General features: G+C 41.8%; 1 protein-coding gene across 2 annotated transcripts in view; it reads left to right on the top strand.

Moving 5' to 3' along the window:
• Positions 1–1,256: 1,256 nt before the first annotated feature.
• The window catches only part of ZC3H12B (zinc finger CCCH-type containing 12B), a 194,537-nt gene continuing 180,579 nt past the window's right edge, over positions 1,257–15,214 (top strand). For both annotated transcript variants that reach the window (XM_074323583.2, XM_074323581.2), the window contains exon 1: positions 1,257–1,929. The gene's annotated coding sequence lies outside the window, so the exon portion shown is untranslated. The remainder of the gene's footprint in view (positions 1,930–15,214) is intronic.

Below are 15,214 nucleotides of genomic sequence, written 5' to 3'. Positions count from 1 at the left end.
GTGCTGGTTAGTCAGTTGGTTGGCAGGCAGGGAAGCGGACGGCAGGTTGCAGGTTGTGTGGATCCAGTCTCCAGTGAGACTATAGTGCCTCCATTGAGACTATAGTGGTATGACTCCCCTACCTATGGCTCTGTGGGTGTTCCTTTTTGGCCTAGCCATATCCTGCGTTCTTATGTGGGGAGCGGGACTAGAGACCCCGCAGGCCGCCTCGATCGACAAACGGCGCAGCGAGCAGGGTCTCCCGCATGACAAATGGCCCAGCATGCAGGGTCTCCTGCACAACACAAATCAAGTAAATAAGCCCCCAGAAAAACTACACAACTTTTGTAAACATTCACTATCTTCACTTGTAGCGAATGACATCAAATTAACATGTGTAGTTTGGGAAGGATCACTGGATACTTACATATTCATTAATTGGAAAGTTTTTGTAGATTTCTTTCCCAGATGAATCTTGGGGAAATATATTTAGGCACTTTACAGATATGGATGTATTTCAAAACGTGCAATCACTGCTCTGTGTTGGGTGCCCAAAGGGAAGTGGAAAGGAGCTACAGTTAGAAAAATAGAGGCAAGATCTTAGAGGACCCCGACTGCTAAGCTAGGGAGTTAGTCAGTACTTTATCCTTTATTATACGCAATAAGATCTCCTGAAAAATAGATCTAATTTTTACTGAGTGCTTACTCTGTACTAGAGTTATGTATGTGAAGTGCATGCTCTCATTTAATCCTCATAGCTATTATATAGGTACTATAATTATTCCCATTTTACAGATGAAACAGATTCATAGAGGTTAAACATCCTCGCTTAAGGAAATATAGCTACTCAGTGATGGGGCAGAAATTCAAAATTGGCTCTAACTCAAAGGCCCATTCTCTAAACCAGAGGGAAGTGAGAGTAGGAGATTTATGTTTCACAAAGATCGCTCTGGTAGAAGTATGAGAACAGATTGCAGGGAGACAAGTCTAAAGTCAGGGGAACCAGAAAGGATGCTTGTTGCAGTAGTCAAGAACTGTTAGGCCCTGTTAAGGGGCTGTCCCTTAACCATAGGAGTTAACGCAGATGAGTGACATGATCAGAGAAATTATTTTGAACATTCCTCAGGAAGCCCATGTGAAGGATGATAGGAGTGGAGGAGAGACTAAAAAATACATTAGGAGGTTGTTGGGATTGTCACTCTCCACCACCAAAGTATTTGTGGAGGGGCCAGGAGACGGTCTCATCTAAGCCCTTAAGGCTCTTCAGATTTGCAGAGCATCCGCCCCTTTCCCCATCTCACTTCTACTTTGACGATGTTCCATCCAGGCCCTGGGAAGGAGGTCTCCATGCACTTTCTTAGGTGGAGTACTGAGCTCTGACAGCCGCGCCAGCGGTGGCGGCGGTCGCCGGCGGGGGTGGAGCGCATGCGCGCGGTTGCTAGGCGACAGCAGTCAGGGCGCCGCGACTGTAACAGCGCCGGGGCTGTGTGAGTAGGCAGCGGCGCCAGAGGAGGAGGAGCACAAGGATGCAGCTGCCACCTTGGCCCAAGAGGGAGCCGCCGCTGCTCTATGTCCGCGGGGGCTGAGGGACGGGAATCAGGCCTGGGGGTCGCGTAGCTGAGGGGACCCGGGGCAGCAGTCCCGCCGGTGCTCCGGCCTAGTACTCCGGGAGGGTCCTGGCCTCCGGGCGAGGGCCTCCCCTTCATTGCCTCCCCTCGCCCCTCCACGTCGATGGTGGTGAATTTGGCGGCGCCAGGGAGCGCAAGGCACCAGGCTGTTTCCCTTGCACCCAGCTCCTCCTGGGGCGCGTCTCTGGCCCCTGCTCACGGACACCTGCGCCGCCGCCTCCTCTCGCTGGCTGAGCCCACCTCTGGCGGCGGGCGGGGGAGGGGCTCCCCCTGCAGGGGCTGAGTCGAGCTGGGCGACGACGGGGACCTTAGGAGAGTAGGGGTGAGTAGTGGCACCGCACTTGCCTGGTGCTGGGGCACGTTTCCGGCCTCCGGGGCCCCGGGAAGCGACTGAAGCGCTGCTTTCTCTTGCAGAAGCTTCTGACGCCTCTCGTACATCTGCTCGCGGCTCCCTATTCCCTTTGAGGTAGTTTTCCTTCTCAAAATCACCACTCTCAGCCTCAACCGCGGCGTCCAGGAATGTGGGGTCGGTGCTTAAGGCCTGGGTCTGCTTCTTAGATGCCATAAATGCTGATAGTTCTACGTACAATCATGTAGCCTGGTCCCTGATTCGGGGAAAGACTTTCCCAGTGACGAGCTCTCCTCTTTTTCCCTCGCTCTTGCTCTCAGGAGGCTCAGCTTGACCACAGGCTTCTCAAGAGTGGATTCTCAGGCTGCTATTGCTCCATGCCTCAAGGCTTGAACAGGCAGCTGGCGTGGCCCCTTTTCAGTTTTCGTGTGCCGGGAGCTTCAGACTCCTGACATATGAATTAGGAAGACAGTACTTATATTCAATAATGATAATGATAAAACTAGCAAACACACCACTTGACTTCCAAAGTGGCATCAAACTTGAAGTAGACAGAGTTGCTGATTGATAACAGGGGAAACAGGTTTTACGAAGTAACTACTCTTCATTCAGAATGATACCGGTATGATGAAACCTAAAATGCCCATAATAAAAGCGAAGATGTGTTGTGATCTATCGGTTCTCCCTGGGATAGACTGAATTTGGAACAGTTGCTTCCAAAAAAACATTGGCGTGAGGGACCTGAAGTGATATTTTGGACAGGGTGATAAAGATCCAAAGTTGTAAGGTGCTTTTTGAAAATTAGCAATATTATCTTTGAGGAATGAAGTTGTTTCATTAAAAGAAAATGTTGACAAAAATTATGGTTCACAGTTGATCCCTTTCAAAAGTAAACTGAATTTAGATTAACTAGTAATTTTGATTTTAAGGTACTTCTGTGCACAATGAAAGATGGGTTCCTTCTTTTATTTGACTCTTCCCTTCATATTGGTTTTTAAGCCATTTCAGGTTTCTATTATTAAACAAGTGGAAAAGAAGTACAATAATGGAAAAGCTAAATATAGTATTGGATAAATGGTTTTAAGCTAAAGATTTTTGAGAAGGATATAGATGTCATTTGTGATTAGATAACTTTATCTAGTGAATCAGTCAAAACTGACAACTCCCTGATAGTGGGTGAAATGCTTTGCTTTGGCAGTTTTCATGCTGTTTGAGTTATAGTTTAAAGCACGATATAATTCTGTTATCATTGCAAAATAATCGTGGACCTTAGCAAGTATTGTTTGTTTTGTGAATTGGCAAGCTGACATGCTTTCAGTTCCTAGATTTCCAAAGTTAAAGATTTTTTTGTTTTGGAAAAGCTCTTGATGAATTCAAGTCTGAGTTATTTGAAATAATAATGTACCATGTGGGTACTTGCTGTTCATCTTCACATACTTTTAGAACCAGGCAGTCATTGGATCCAGTTTAGAATTCTATTGTAATGAATATGGCTACAAAGGTGCCACGTACTCCAGAGCATTTACCTAGAGTGTCGTGACCATATTATAAGAGAATACTAACAGTTAATTTTGCAAGTACAATCAAGGCACTTGAACAGTAAACTCTGGATGAGTTAATTTTTAAAAAAATTGACTTTCAACATGCTTTTATTTTCTATCTTCTCCGAGTGCCCATTACTATACTAGGTACTGTGGAAAATAGAACAGAGACAGGTCCCAGGAGTTAATTGCTTGCCCATTGGAGAAAGAAAATGCATATATGAGAAATCATGGTCAACAATTAGAACATAGAGTAGTACAGAATAAGAGCCACAATAATTAAGAGTAAAGGGAGATCTTTGAAGTTTGGTGTTTGTCTGAGAAGGCTTTATAGAGAAAGTTAAACTTGAGTCATTTTTTGATAGAAGTATAGACTGTTGGAAGGGGGTGGTCAGCGTGGCATGAGCTAAGGCGCTTGATTTTTCTAATCTTTGTGAATATTACTCTTCTTGATAAACCTAAAGAGGGAGGACTCTGTCAGTGGCAATTGACTCCTTTGTGTGGGCATAGTTTTTTTTTAATGAAAAATACTAAATTAATAAATTAAACATAAATAGCTTTTCACATATACATATTACAGAAGTCAGATGTAAAATAGTCATCCTATTTTCTGAGGCAAGTGAGAATGTTTTCTAAGCCGATACAGAGTTTTAAGTTCACATATTTTTAGAACCTGTTTATATATTACTTTATCCTGAGAGAGTTATAATCTATGTGTTTTGTTTAAAATTGATCTGATTAGTACACCTTAGCAGTATTAATATGCTCTAAAGACTATTTCTTGAAAAAGTAAATAATGGAAATTATATAAGCAACATGAATTTTTGTTTATTAAAGTATATAACTTAGTTTTAATACTGCTAAGTAGTACTACTATTTCTATTATTTTCTGAAAACAAAGGAGGGAGGGTATGTCAGAGTCCTGCAAATAGATGTCAGTCAAAGTTCTAATATAATTTTATTAGTAATGCATGTGTTAATATTTGGCAGCTAACATCAGTGTTTAAACTGCAATTACAAACCAGCAAAACTTACTTTCGTGCTTTTCTAATAACTTTTGCAGTGTTGCTAATTAGTTATATGACTAATAGTTTTGTGGGTTTTAGTCAACCATTGTAAGTTAATGTTTGTATATAGAAAAATAACAATAAGAAACTATCCTACAATTATTACATCAGAAGAGAGATATGTCCCTCCCCCAACAGAAATTCACATATTAGAGTGACAAATACAAAGAAATCTTAAGTTAATACACAGATTTACTCTAAGGAAAAATATACCAAACTGGAAATATTATAAGCCTCCCATCTTATACTTTCCATTTGGTATCTTTTGCTGCCAGCAATAGTCTTCTCTGATTACCGTTATTACTAATAAACTTTAATTCACAGTAGATAATAGTTTTAATAAATATAATAATTGTTTTGAGCATCCTCTACTTAGGTCATCAGCAATTATTTAAATAAACAAGTTAGAAAACAGAATGGTCCACAGAGATAGTCAATGAATATTTGAACATTGTTGGAAATTAACCAGTTAAGAGAAAGCAAAATATATTCAGAAGGCATTGGTGTTAGTCTCCTTTGCTAAGCAATTATTTAGTTGCTTATGCTGGTATCAAAAGGGAAAATCTTTGGAAAGAGAACTGGTGAATTCAAATAATGGGCAAACTGCTGAGAAAATAAAATTACCTTATGTTAACTTCTAAGTAGTATGGTGGTTTAAGGCAGGTACACATCTTAGGTAAATTGCTAAATCTCAGTGGTGGCAACATGAGAAATAGGGTAAGGAGTTGTCAGTTTGTGTTATTATATAATATTAATAGGTAACTAAATAATTTTACCATATTGCTGAGTTGGGAGGTAGAGCAGCATTACACTAAGAACCAATGATGTATCCGTAAGTTATAATTTTCCTTAAATATGTCATTTAAAGAGTGCTATTGCATTATTTTTTAAATAATTTTTTATTTCTCAATTACACTTGGCATACAATATTATATTAGCTTCAGGTGTACAACATAGTGATTAGCCATTTATGTAACTTATGAAGTGATCACCCTGATAAATCTAGTACACATTTGACACCATATATAGTTATTACAATATTATTGACTATATTCCCTATGCTATTCTTTACATCCCCATGCCTATTTTGTTACTATTAAATTGTACTTCTTAATCCCTTCCCCTTTTTTGCCTATCCCCCCAACACCCTTCCAATCTGGCAACCATCAAAATGTTCTTTGTATCTGTGAGTTTATTTCTGTTTTTTATGTTTATTTTGTTCTTTAGATTCCAATATAAGTAAAAGCATATGGTATTTGTCTTTCTCTGTCTGACTTATTTCACTTAACATAATATCTTCTAGATCCATCTATGTTGGATCTAGTTAATGTTGCCATCTTGTCTGGATGGCAAGATTTCATTCTTTTCTATGGCTGAATAATATTCCATTGTATATGTGTACTACTACTTTATCCATTCATCTATTGATGGACACTTAGGTCGCATCCATATCTTAGTTATTATAAATAATGCTGCAATGAATATATGGATGTATATATCTTTTTGAATTAGTGTTTTGGGTTTCTTCGGATAAATACCCAAAAGTGGAATTACTGGGTCCTTGTTTGTCTCGTTATATGCATTGTTTTAACGTCTATTTTGTCAAACATAAGTACTGATACCCCAGCTTTTCTTTTTTTGTTTCCATTTTCATGAAATATCTTTTTCCATCCCTTTACGTTCAGTCTGTGTGTGTCTTTTGATCTGAAGTGAGTCTCTTGTAGGCAGCATATGTAAAGGTCTTGTTTTCTTATCCATTCAGCCACCCTATATTTTGACTGGAGCGTTTACTCCATTTACATTTAACGTAATTGTTGATAGATATGTAGTTATTGTTATTTTATTCATACTTTTTTTTTTTTTATAGAGGCAGCCACATCTCTGGGTGATTTTTTTTTTTTTATTAAATTTATTGCGGTGACAATTGTTAGTAAAATTACATAGATTTCAGGTGTACAATTCTGTATTACATCATCTATAAATCCCATTGTGTGTTCATCACCCAGAGTCAGTTCTCCTTCCATCACCATATATTCGATCTCCCTTACCCTCAACTCCCACCCCCCACCCCCCACCCCCCACCCCCCTTACCCTCTGGCAACCACTAAACTATTATCTGTGTCTATAAGTTTCTGTTTCTCATTTGTTTGTCTTGTTCTTTTGTTGTTTTTGGTTTATATACCACATATCAGTGAAATCACATGGTTCTCTGCTTTTTCTGTCTGACTTATTTCGCTCAGCATTACTCTCTCAAGATCCATCCATGTTGTCACAAATGTTCCTATATCATCTTTTCTTACCGCCGAATAGTATTCCATTGTATATATATACCACAACTTCTTTATCCATTCATCTATTGAAGGACATTTTGGTTGTTTCCATGTCTTGGCCACCGTAAACAAAGCTGCAATGAACATTGGAGCACATGTGTCTTTATCTATAAATGTTTTCAGATTTTTTTGGTAAATACCCAGGAGAGGGATTGCTGGGTCATATGGCAATTCTATTCGTAATTTTTTGAGGAACCTCCACACTGCCTTCCATAACAGCTGCACCAGTCTGCATTCCCACCAACAGTGTATGAGGGTTCCTTTTTCTCCACAGCCTCTCCAACATTTACTATTTGTCTTGTTGATGACATACTTTTAAATCTTTTTTCATTTTTTTGTCTTAAAGAAGTCCCTCTAAGCTTCCTTGTAATATTGATTTGGTGATGATGAACGCCATTCGCTTTTTTGTGTCTGGGAAGCTCTTTACCTGTCATTCAATTCTAAGTGATAGCTTTGCTGTGTAGAGTAATCTTTTTTTTTTAGAGATTTTATTGGGGAAGGGGAACAGGGCTTTATTGGGGAACAGTGTGTACTTCCAGGACTTTTTATTTTTTTTCCTCCAAGTCAAGCTGTTGTCCTTTCAATCTTAGTTGTGGAGGGTGCCGTTCAGCTTCATGTTGTTGTCCTTTCAGTCTTAGTTGTGGAGGGCACAGCTCAGCTCCAGGTCCAGTTGCCATTGCTAATTGCAGGGGGCGCAGCCCACAATCCCTTGCGGGAGTCAAACCGGCAACCTTGTGGTTGAGAGAACGCGCTCCAACCAACTGAGCCATCTGGGAGCTCAGTGGCAGCTCAGTTCAAGGTGCTGTGTTCAATCTTAGTTGCAAGGGGTGCTGCCCACCCTCCCTTGCGGGACTTGAGGAATTGAACTGGCAACCTTGTGGTTGAGAGGATGCGCTCCAACCAACTGAGCCATCTGGGAGCGCAGCAGCAGCTCAGTTCAAGGTGTGTTCAATCTTAGTTGCAGGGGGCGGAGCCCACCATCCCTTGTGGGACTTGAGGAATTGAACTGGCAACCGTGTGGTTCAGAGCCCACTGGGCCATGTGGGAATTGAACCGGCAGTCTTCGGAGTTAGGAGCACTGAGCTCCAACCACCTGAGCCACCGGGCCGGCCCTGGGTAGAGTAATCTTGATTGCAGGGCTTTGCTTTTCGTCACTTTCAATATTTCCTGCCAATCCCTTCTGGCCTGCAAAGTTTTTGTTGAGAAATCAATCAGCTGACAGTTTATTTTCTAATTAGTTTCAGGTGTACAAAGCAATGTACTAGACATTTATACCGCTCACAAAGTGATAACCACCTCCCCCATTCTACTACCCCTCTGACATCGCACACAGCCATTACATTTCCACTGTCTCTATTCCTTATGCTGTACCCCACTTCCTGTGAATGTATATATGTGTATATATATGTATATATATATACACACATATATATATATATATGTATATATATAAAAAATTATAGTTGACATTCATTTTTATTAACCTTCAAGTTCAGGTGTACACTGCTGTGGTCAGGCACCTACACCATCCATGAAGTGGTCGCCCTAATAAGACAAGTGTCCATCAGATACAGTACAAAATCTTTACAACATTATTCATTATATTCCCCAAACTGTCTTTTGCATCCCCGTGGCAATTTTGTGGTTACTGATTGTGCTTTCTTGGGCACTCCCTTGTATGTAACACTGCTTTTCTCTTGCTATTTTATGATGATTTATTTGTCTTTAACCTTTAACACTTTAATTATGATGTGTCCTGGGGGCCTATTTCGGTTCATCTTGTGTTTATGACTCTTTGCGCTTCCTGGGCTTGTATGTCTATTTCTTTTGCCAGGATAGGGAAGTTTTCCATCATTATTTCATCAAGTAGGCTCTCCATTTCTAGCTCTCTTTGGCTTCTCATATCCCTATCATGTGAATGTTGGTACGCCTGATGGTGTCACAGAGGCCCCTTAAACTATCGTCATTTTTTGGACTTTTTTTTCCTTTTACTATTCTCATTGGGTGGTTTCTGCTACCTACTCTTCCAAATCACTGATTCGATCCTCTGGTTCATCCAATATACTATTGATTCCCTCTAGTGTTTTCTTCATTTTAGTTATTGTAGTCTTCATTTCTTTTTTTAAAATTTATTGAGGTGACAATTGGTAGTAAAATTTCGTAGATTTCAGGTGTACAATTCTGTATTACATCATCTATAAATCCCATGTGTGTTCACCACCCAGAGTCAGTTCTCTTTCCATCACCATATATTTGATCCCCCTTACCCTCATCTCCTACCCCCCACCCCCCTTACCCTCTGGTAACCACTAAAATATTGTCTGTGTCTATGAGTTTTGTTTCTCATTTGTTTGTCTTCTTCTTTTGTTGTTTTCGGTTTATATACCACATATAAGTGAAATCATATGGTTCTCTGCTTTTTCTGTTTGACTTATTTCGCTTAGCATTATACTCTTAAGATCCATCCATGTTGTCATAAATGTTCCTATATCATCTTTTCTTACCACCGAATAGTATTCCATTGTGTATATATACCACACCTTCTTTATCCATTCATCTATGGAAGGACATTTTGGTTGTTTCCATGTCTTGGCCACTGTAAACAAAGCTGCAATGAACATTGGAGCACACGTGTCTTTATGTATAAATGTTTTCAGATTTTTTTGGTAGATACCCAGGAGAGGGATTGCTGGGTCATATGGTAATTCTATTAGTAATTTTTTGAGGAACCTCCACACTGCCTTCCATAACAGCTGCACCAGTCTGCATTCCCACCAACAGTGTATGAGGGTTCCTTTTTCTCCACAGCCTCTCCAACACTTGTTACTATTTGTCTTGTTGATGATTGCCATTCTGACTGGGTGAGGTGATATCTTATTGTGGTTTTTATTTGCATTTGTCTGATGATTAGTGATGTTGAGCATTTTTTCATATGTCTATTTGCCATTTGTATATCCTCCTTGAGAATGTTCCATGTACACTAGAAAAAAATGTATAGTCTGATGTTAGGATGAAGTGCTCTATATATTTCAATTATGTCCATTTCATTTAACGTGTCATTTAGGGCTGCTATTTCGTTATTTACTTTCTGTTTGGATGATCTATTCATAGCTGTCAATGATGTATTTAAGTCCCCTAGTATAATTGTGTTTTGGTCAATTTCTCCCTTTAGTTCTGTTAATAGTTGCTTGGTACATTACGGTGCTCCCTGATTGGGGGCATAAATATTGATGAATGTTATGTCTCTTTGTTGTATAGACCCCTTTACCATTATGAAATGTCCATCTTTGTCTCTTGTTAACTTTTTCACCCTGAACTCTGTTTCATCTGGTATCATCAGTATGGCTACACCTGATTTTCTCTGGATACCATTTCCTTGGAGTGTCAATTTCCACCCTTTCACTTTGAGTGTATGCTTGTCCTTGTAGCTGAGATGTGTCTCTTGAGACAACATATGGTTGGGTTTAGTTTTTTGATCCAATCTGCTACTCTGTGCCTTTTTATTCGTGAGTTCAGTCCATTTACATTTCTGATGGAGTCAGAAAGTTCTTGTAGAGTTCTTTAGTTTCTTTGAAGTCTCAAGTCTCTTTCTTCTTCCTTTTGTGTAATTTCCAGGTTTCTGTCTTTGATGTCACTTATTCTTTCCTCCATCTGGTCAACTCTGCTACCTAAGCTGGTTATTTCATTCTTAATTTCTTCTATTGAGTTCTTAATCTCCAGAAATTCTATTTGGTTCTTTTTTTTTTTTTTTTTTTTTTAAGATTTTATTGGGGAAGGGAAACAGGACTTTATTGGGGAACAATGTGTACTTCCAGGACTTTTTTCAAAGTTAAGTTGTTGTCCTTTCAATCTTAGTTGTGGAGGGCACAGCTCAGCTCCAGGTCCAGTTGCCGTTGCTACTTGCAGGGGGCACAGCCCACCATCCCTTGCGGGAGTCGAGGAATTGAACTGGCAACCTTGTGGTTGAGAATCTGGGCTCCAACCAACAACTGAGCCATCCGGGAGGCAGCTCAGCTCAAGGTGCCGTGTTCAATCTTAGTTGCAGGGGGCACTGCCCACCGTCCCTTGCGGGACTCGAGGAACTGAACTGGCAACTTTGTGTGAGAGCCCACTGGCCCATGTGGGAATCGAACCGGCAGCCTTCGGAGTTAGGAGCACTCTAACCGCCTGAGCCACCGGGCCGGCCCCTGGTTCTTTTTTAAAATTTCAGTCTCTTTCGTAAAATGTTCATGTTGTTCTTTGATTGTGTTTCTGAGTTCATTAAACTGCCTCTGTGTGTTTTCTTGCATCTCGTTGAGTTTTTTTCCGAAGTGCAATCTTGAATTCTCTGTCATTTAAGTCACATATTTCCATATCTTTAAGTTTCTTTTCTGGAGACTTTTCACTTTCTTTCTGAGCTGTCTTGTTGCCTTGGTTTTCATGGCAATTACTGATTTATTATTTCTCTTCCTAGACATCTACAGGAGTGGCTTCTGCAACAGGTTGATAGGAAGAGGTCTTTCTTTTGTTTTCCAGTACTTGTTGGTAGAATGTTTTATTTTTCTCTCTGACTGCAGCCTTCTTTCCTCTCTCACAAGGTAGTGCTATGTTTTCTCTGCACTATTCCAGCTTCTCACACAATGGGTGGATTCCGTGGGAGACGAGCTTCTCCTCTGTTAATAGTTCGCCTGTGTCACAGGTCGCAGTGTCCATGTGGGTATGTGGAGAGGTTTTGAATTTCCAAACCTCTTCCTGCACCAGATTCAGAGCTCTTATGTTTCAGCAGTTCTGTTTACTCCTGCAGGGATCCGCCCAGATAAGTGGGGCCAGTGGTGGGGTGAGTTTTGAGAGGTGTCCCAGAGCAATGCTGGCGACCACCACCACAGCCGGTCCTGCTTCCACAGTTCCCTCCCTTTTGCCGGAACTATTTGGGCTGTGAATCTGTGTCTGTGGTCCACAGTTCTCAGAACAGCAAATATTCTGTTATTTTGATCTGACACTGCTACACTTCCGCTTCTAGCACTGGGAATGTGGGGGCAGGGTGAACCCTGGGAGGATAGGGAGAGGGCAGCTAGTCTTAGTGCCTAAGGCTTCCATTCTCTGCTTGGCAGTGAGGGCTTAAAGCACCGTTTTCAGCCTTCTTCCCTAAGTGTTTTCTCCGAGGTCTCTGCCATGAGCGTTGGGTTAAGCCGTGGTATATGCTGTCCCCTCAGCCCTGTGGTCCATAAGTGGAGCCCTAGTAGGCCGAGTTCTTTCCTCTCCCGCAGCTGCGGTAGTTCCGGGATGCAGCGAGCTCGGAGCACTGAGGTAGGTCTGCGTCCTGTGCCTGCGCGGCTCTGTCTTCGCACTTCTCCCTTCCCTCCTCATCCACTCTTGCGTTTTGCCCACCTTTCGGTGAATTTAGTAGTGGGCCTCTTCGTCTTGCCTGTCTGCTGTGCAGGGAGTCCTTTGTGGAGTTATAGTTGTTAAATTAGTTTAAATTCCAGGGGAGATTTACAGAGACTCACCTCACGCTGCCGTTTTGATGACGTCTCTCCGTAGTCTTCATTTCTGACTGGTTCTTTTTTACGTTTTCAATCTTCATTTTCATGTTTCTTATTTCTGTGTTGAAGTTCTCCCTGAGATCATTGAGCATCCTTATAACTAGTGTTTTGGACTCTGAGTCTGGTAGATTGCTTGTCTCCATTTTGCTTAGTTCGTTTTTTGGAGTTTTGTTCTGTTCTTTCATTTGGGGCATATTTCTTTGCTGATTTTGGCTGCCTCCCTGTTTTTGTTTCTATATATTAGGTAGAACTGCTATGTCTCTGAGTCTTGGTAGAGTGGCCTTATGTAGTAGATGTCCTGTTGGGCCATTGGCACAGTCTCCCCAGTCACCTGAGTCAGGAGTTCCACATGTGTCCCTTGTGTGAGTTGTGAATACTCTCCAGTTGTAGTTGAATCTTGATTGCTGTTGGCATGCCAGTGGGAGGAATTCACACTCAGGATGATTGGTTGTGAGGATTGGCCATAACTACAGTGGAGGAGCTATTGTGCAGGTGCTGACCCTATGGAGCAAGATTCGCTTTAGCGGGGCTCTGGTGCTTATCAAGTCTGGTCTTTGGGGGTGTTGTTTGTGGAGGTGGTTGGGTTGTGCTCTGGTGTGGTCTGAGGCTGGCCACCAGTGCGTTGGTTCTGGGGCCTCTTGGGAGGGGCTCTGGTGCAGGCCAAGGTCAGCAACTGCCAGTTCCCTTCCAGGAGCCACTTAGTATGAGGTACAAAGTGATCTGAAGATTGTTGCCACTTGTGCTGGGCTTGGAGGTGCCTACAAGAGGCTAATCAGCAAACAGGCTAGCTGCTGCTAGTGCCGGGCTTGGGACTGCTTAGCAAGAGTTACAGGCCATGCTGAGGCCAGATGCTGTTTGTGTTTGGTTTGCGAACCTTTGAGAGATTTTAGGAAAACCTGCAGCATGAGTCAAGACAGGCTGTTTGTATGGAAAAGCCACTGGTAGTGGCTTGAGTGGGCCCACAAGTTGGATGGGATGGGGTCTCATGGAATCTCTAGGGTGAGGCAAACGGTTTTAGCTAGGTTGATGGAGATTCAGACATGGCATCTGCCTGGGAGTGCAAGCTGAGTGTTGGGAGGGCTCAACAACAGAACAGTGGCTTCTGCCAGCACTTGTGTCTGTGAGAAACATGTCCTCCATTCTTTGCCATGAAGCCAGATAATTCAATTACCTCCCCCCCACATGTCCCGGGTGCTTTTTGAGCTGCTGCCACAGTACTTGAGCTCAGAGCATGTGAGTCCATCAGCAATTAAGTCTGTGTGCAGGCCTTTTAAGAAGAAAGTCTGGGATTCCAGCAGCCCTCTCTCTCACTTAGCCATAATGTCTGCTAGTTTTCATAGCCAGAATTTATGGGGACTTCTCTCCCAAGCATTGGAACTATGGGCTGGGAAGCCTGGTGTGAGGCTGGGATCCCTTGCTCCTTAGGAGGGACCCCTGCAGCTGAGATATCCCTCCTGATTTTTAACTGCCACACGTGGGTGTGGGACCAATCTGTTCCTCATCTTCGCCCTGCCTACCAGTCCCTACGTGGCTTCTCCTGTATGTCCATAGTTATAAGACTTCTGTGCAGCCAGACTTCAGGTGATTCTCAATGATGGTTGTTCTGGAATTTAGTTGTAATTTTGATGTAATTGTGGGAGGAGGCAAGCACAGCGAGTACTCTGCCATCTTGAGTGGAAGCCCCTGTTATCATATTCTTCTTCTTCTTTTTTTGATTGTTGTATTCTGCATTTACAGAGGAAGAATTTCAAGAACTTAATTTTTCAGGGCAAACAGGTTGTGAGATTTTTTTCACTTAGTATTCCAAATACAGACATTAACTCCAGCAAGCTGGAACAGATAGCTTCGTGGAGAGAGAGCAGACTAGACCCAGGATTTGAAGATGGGGTTTACACATCGGAATTAGCACTCCAACGCCATCTGAATCTGTGGTCCATTTTGATCTTTGGTTTTCTTACCAGTAAGAGTTACAGCAAATCAATGATTTTCAAACTGGTGCAAGAGCTCTATGGAGCAGCTAGGTTTTGGATTCCCCACCTCTACAACAGCTAATGCATCAAGCTTTTTTTTCTTTTAAATCCTTTAAGATTTCTCATAAATAAAATCTAGTCCAGTGAGTTTACAAATCAGTAGAGTAGATAAAGCTTCCATCACCCAAGGATCTAAATGTTCCATAGTTTTCTAATCAGGCAAACTCATAGTTATGCACAAAGCAGCATTTTGATTCATAAATTGGGAAACAGTGAACTGAGTGAAGCCCAGGTCAAGGAATTTGGAACATTAGCCAAATTCTTTCTTTCCTTCTTTCCTTCTTCCTTCCTTCCTTCCTTCCTTCCTTCCTTCCTTCCTTCCTTCCTTCCTTCCTTCCTTCCCTTTTTTTTTGTCTCAGGTGTACAAAACAATGTAATAGTTAGACATTTATCATTTATATCACTCACACAGTGGTAACTCCCCTCCCCCATCTACTACCCCTCTGACATCACATAGAGCCATTACATTTCCACTGTCTCTATTCCTAATGCTGTACTCCACTTCTTGTAACCATATATATATAATTGTAGTTGACATTCATGATTGTTCAGCTTCAGCTTCAGGTATACAGTGTGGTGATCAGGCATCTACATCATCCCTGAGGTGGTCCTCCTAATGAGACAAGTGTCCATCGGATACCCTACAAAATCTTTATAAAATTATTGATTACATTCCCAAAATTGACTTTCGTATCCCCATGGCAATCTTGTGGTTACTGACTGTGCTTTCTAATCCCCTCACCTTCCCCCTTATCCCCACCCCCCCTC

Source organism: Rhinolophus sinicus, chromosome 18, assembly GCF_057876585.1.
Source record: "Rhinolophus sinicus isolate RSI-liver-muscle chromosome 18, RSI-T2T, whole genome shotgun sequence".
NCBI classification, from domain to species: Eukaryota; Metazoa; Chordata; class Mammalia; order Chiroptera; family Rhinolophidae; genus Rhinolophus; species Rhinolophus sinicus.
The sequence above is the reverse complement of the archived record's forward strand: the minus strand, read 5'-3'. Positions and strand labels throughout refer to the sequence as shown.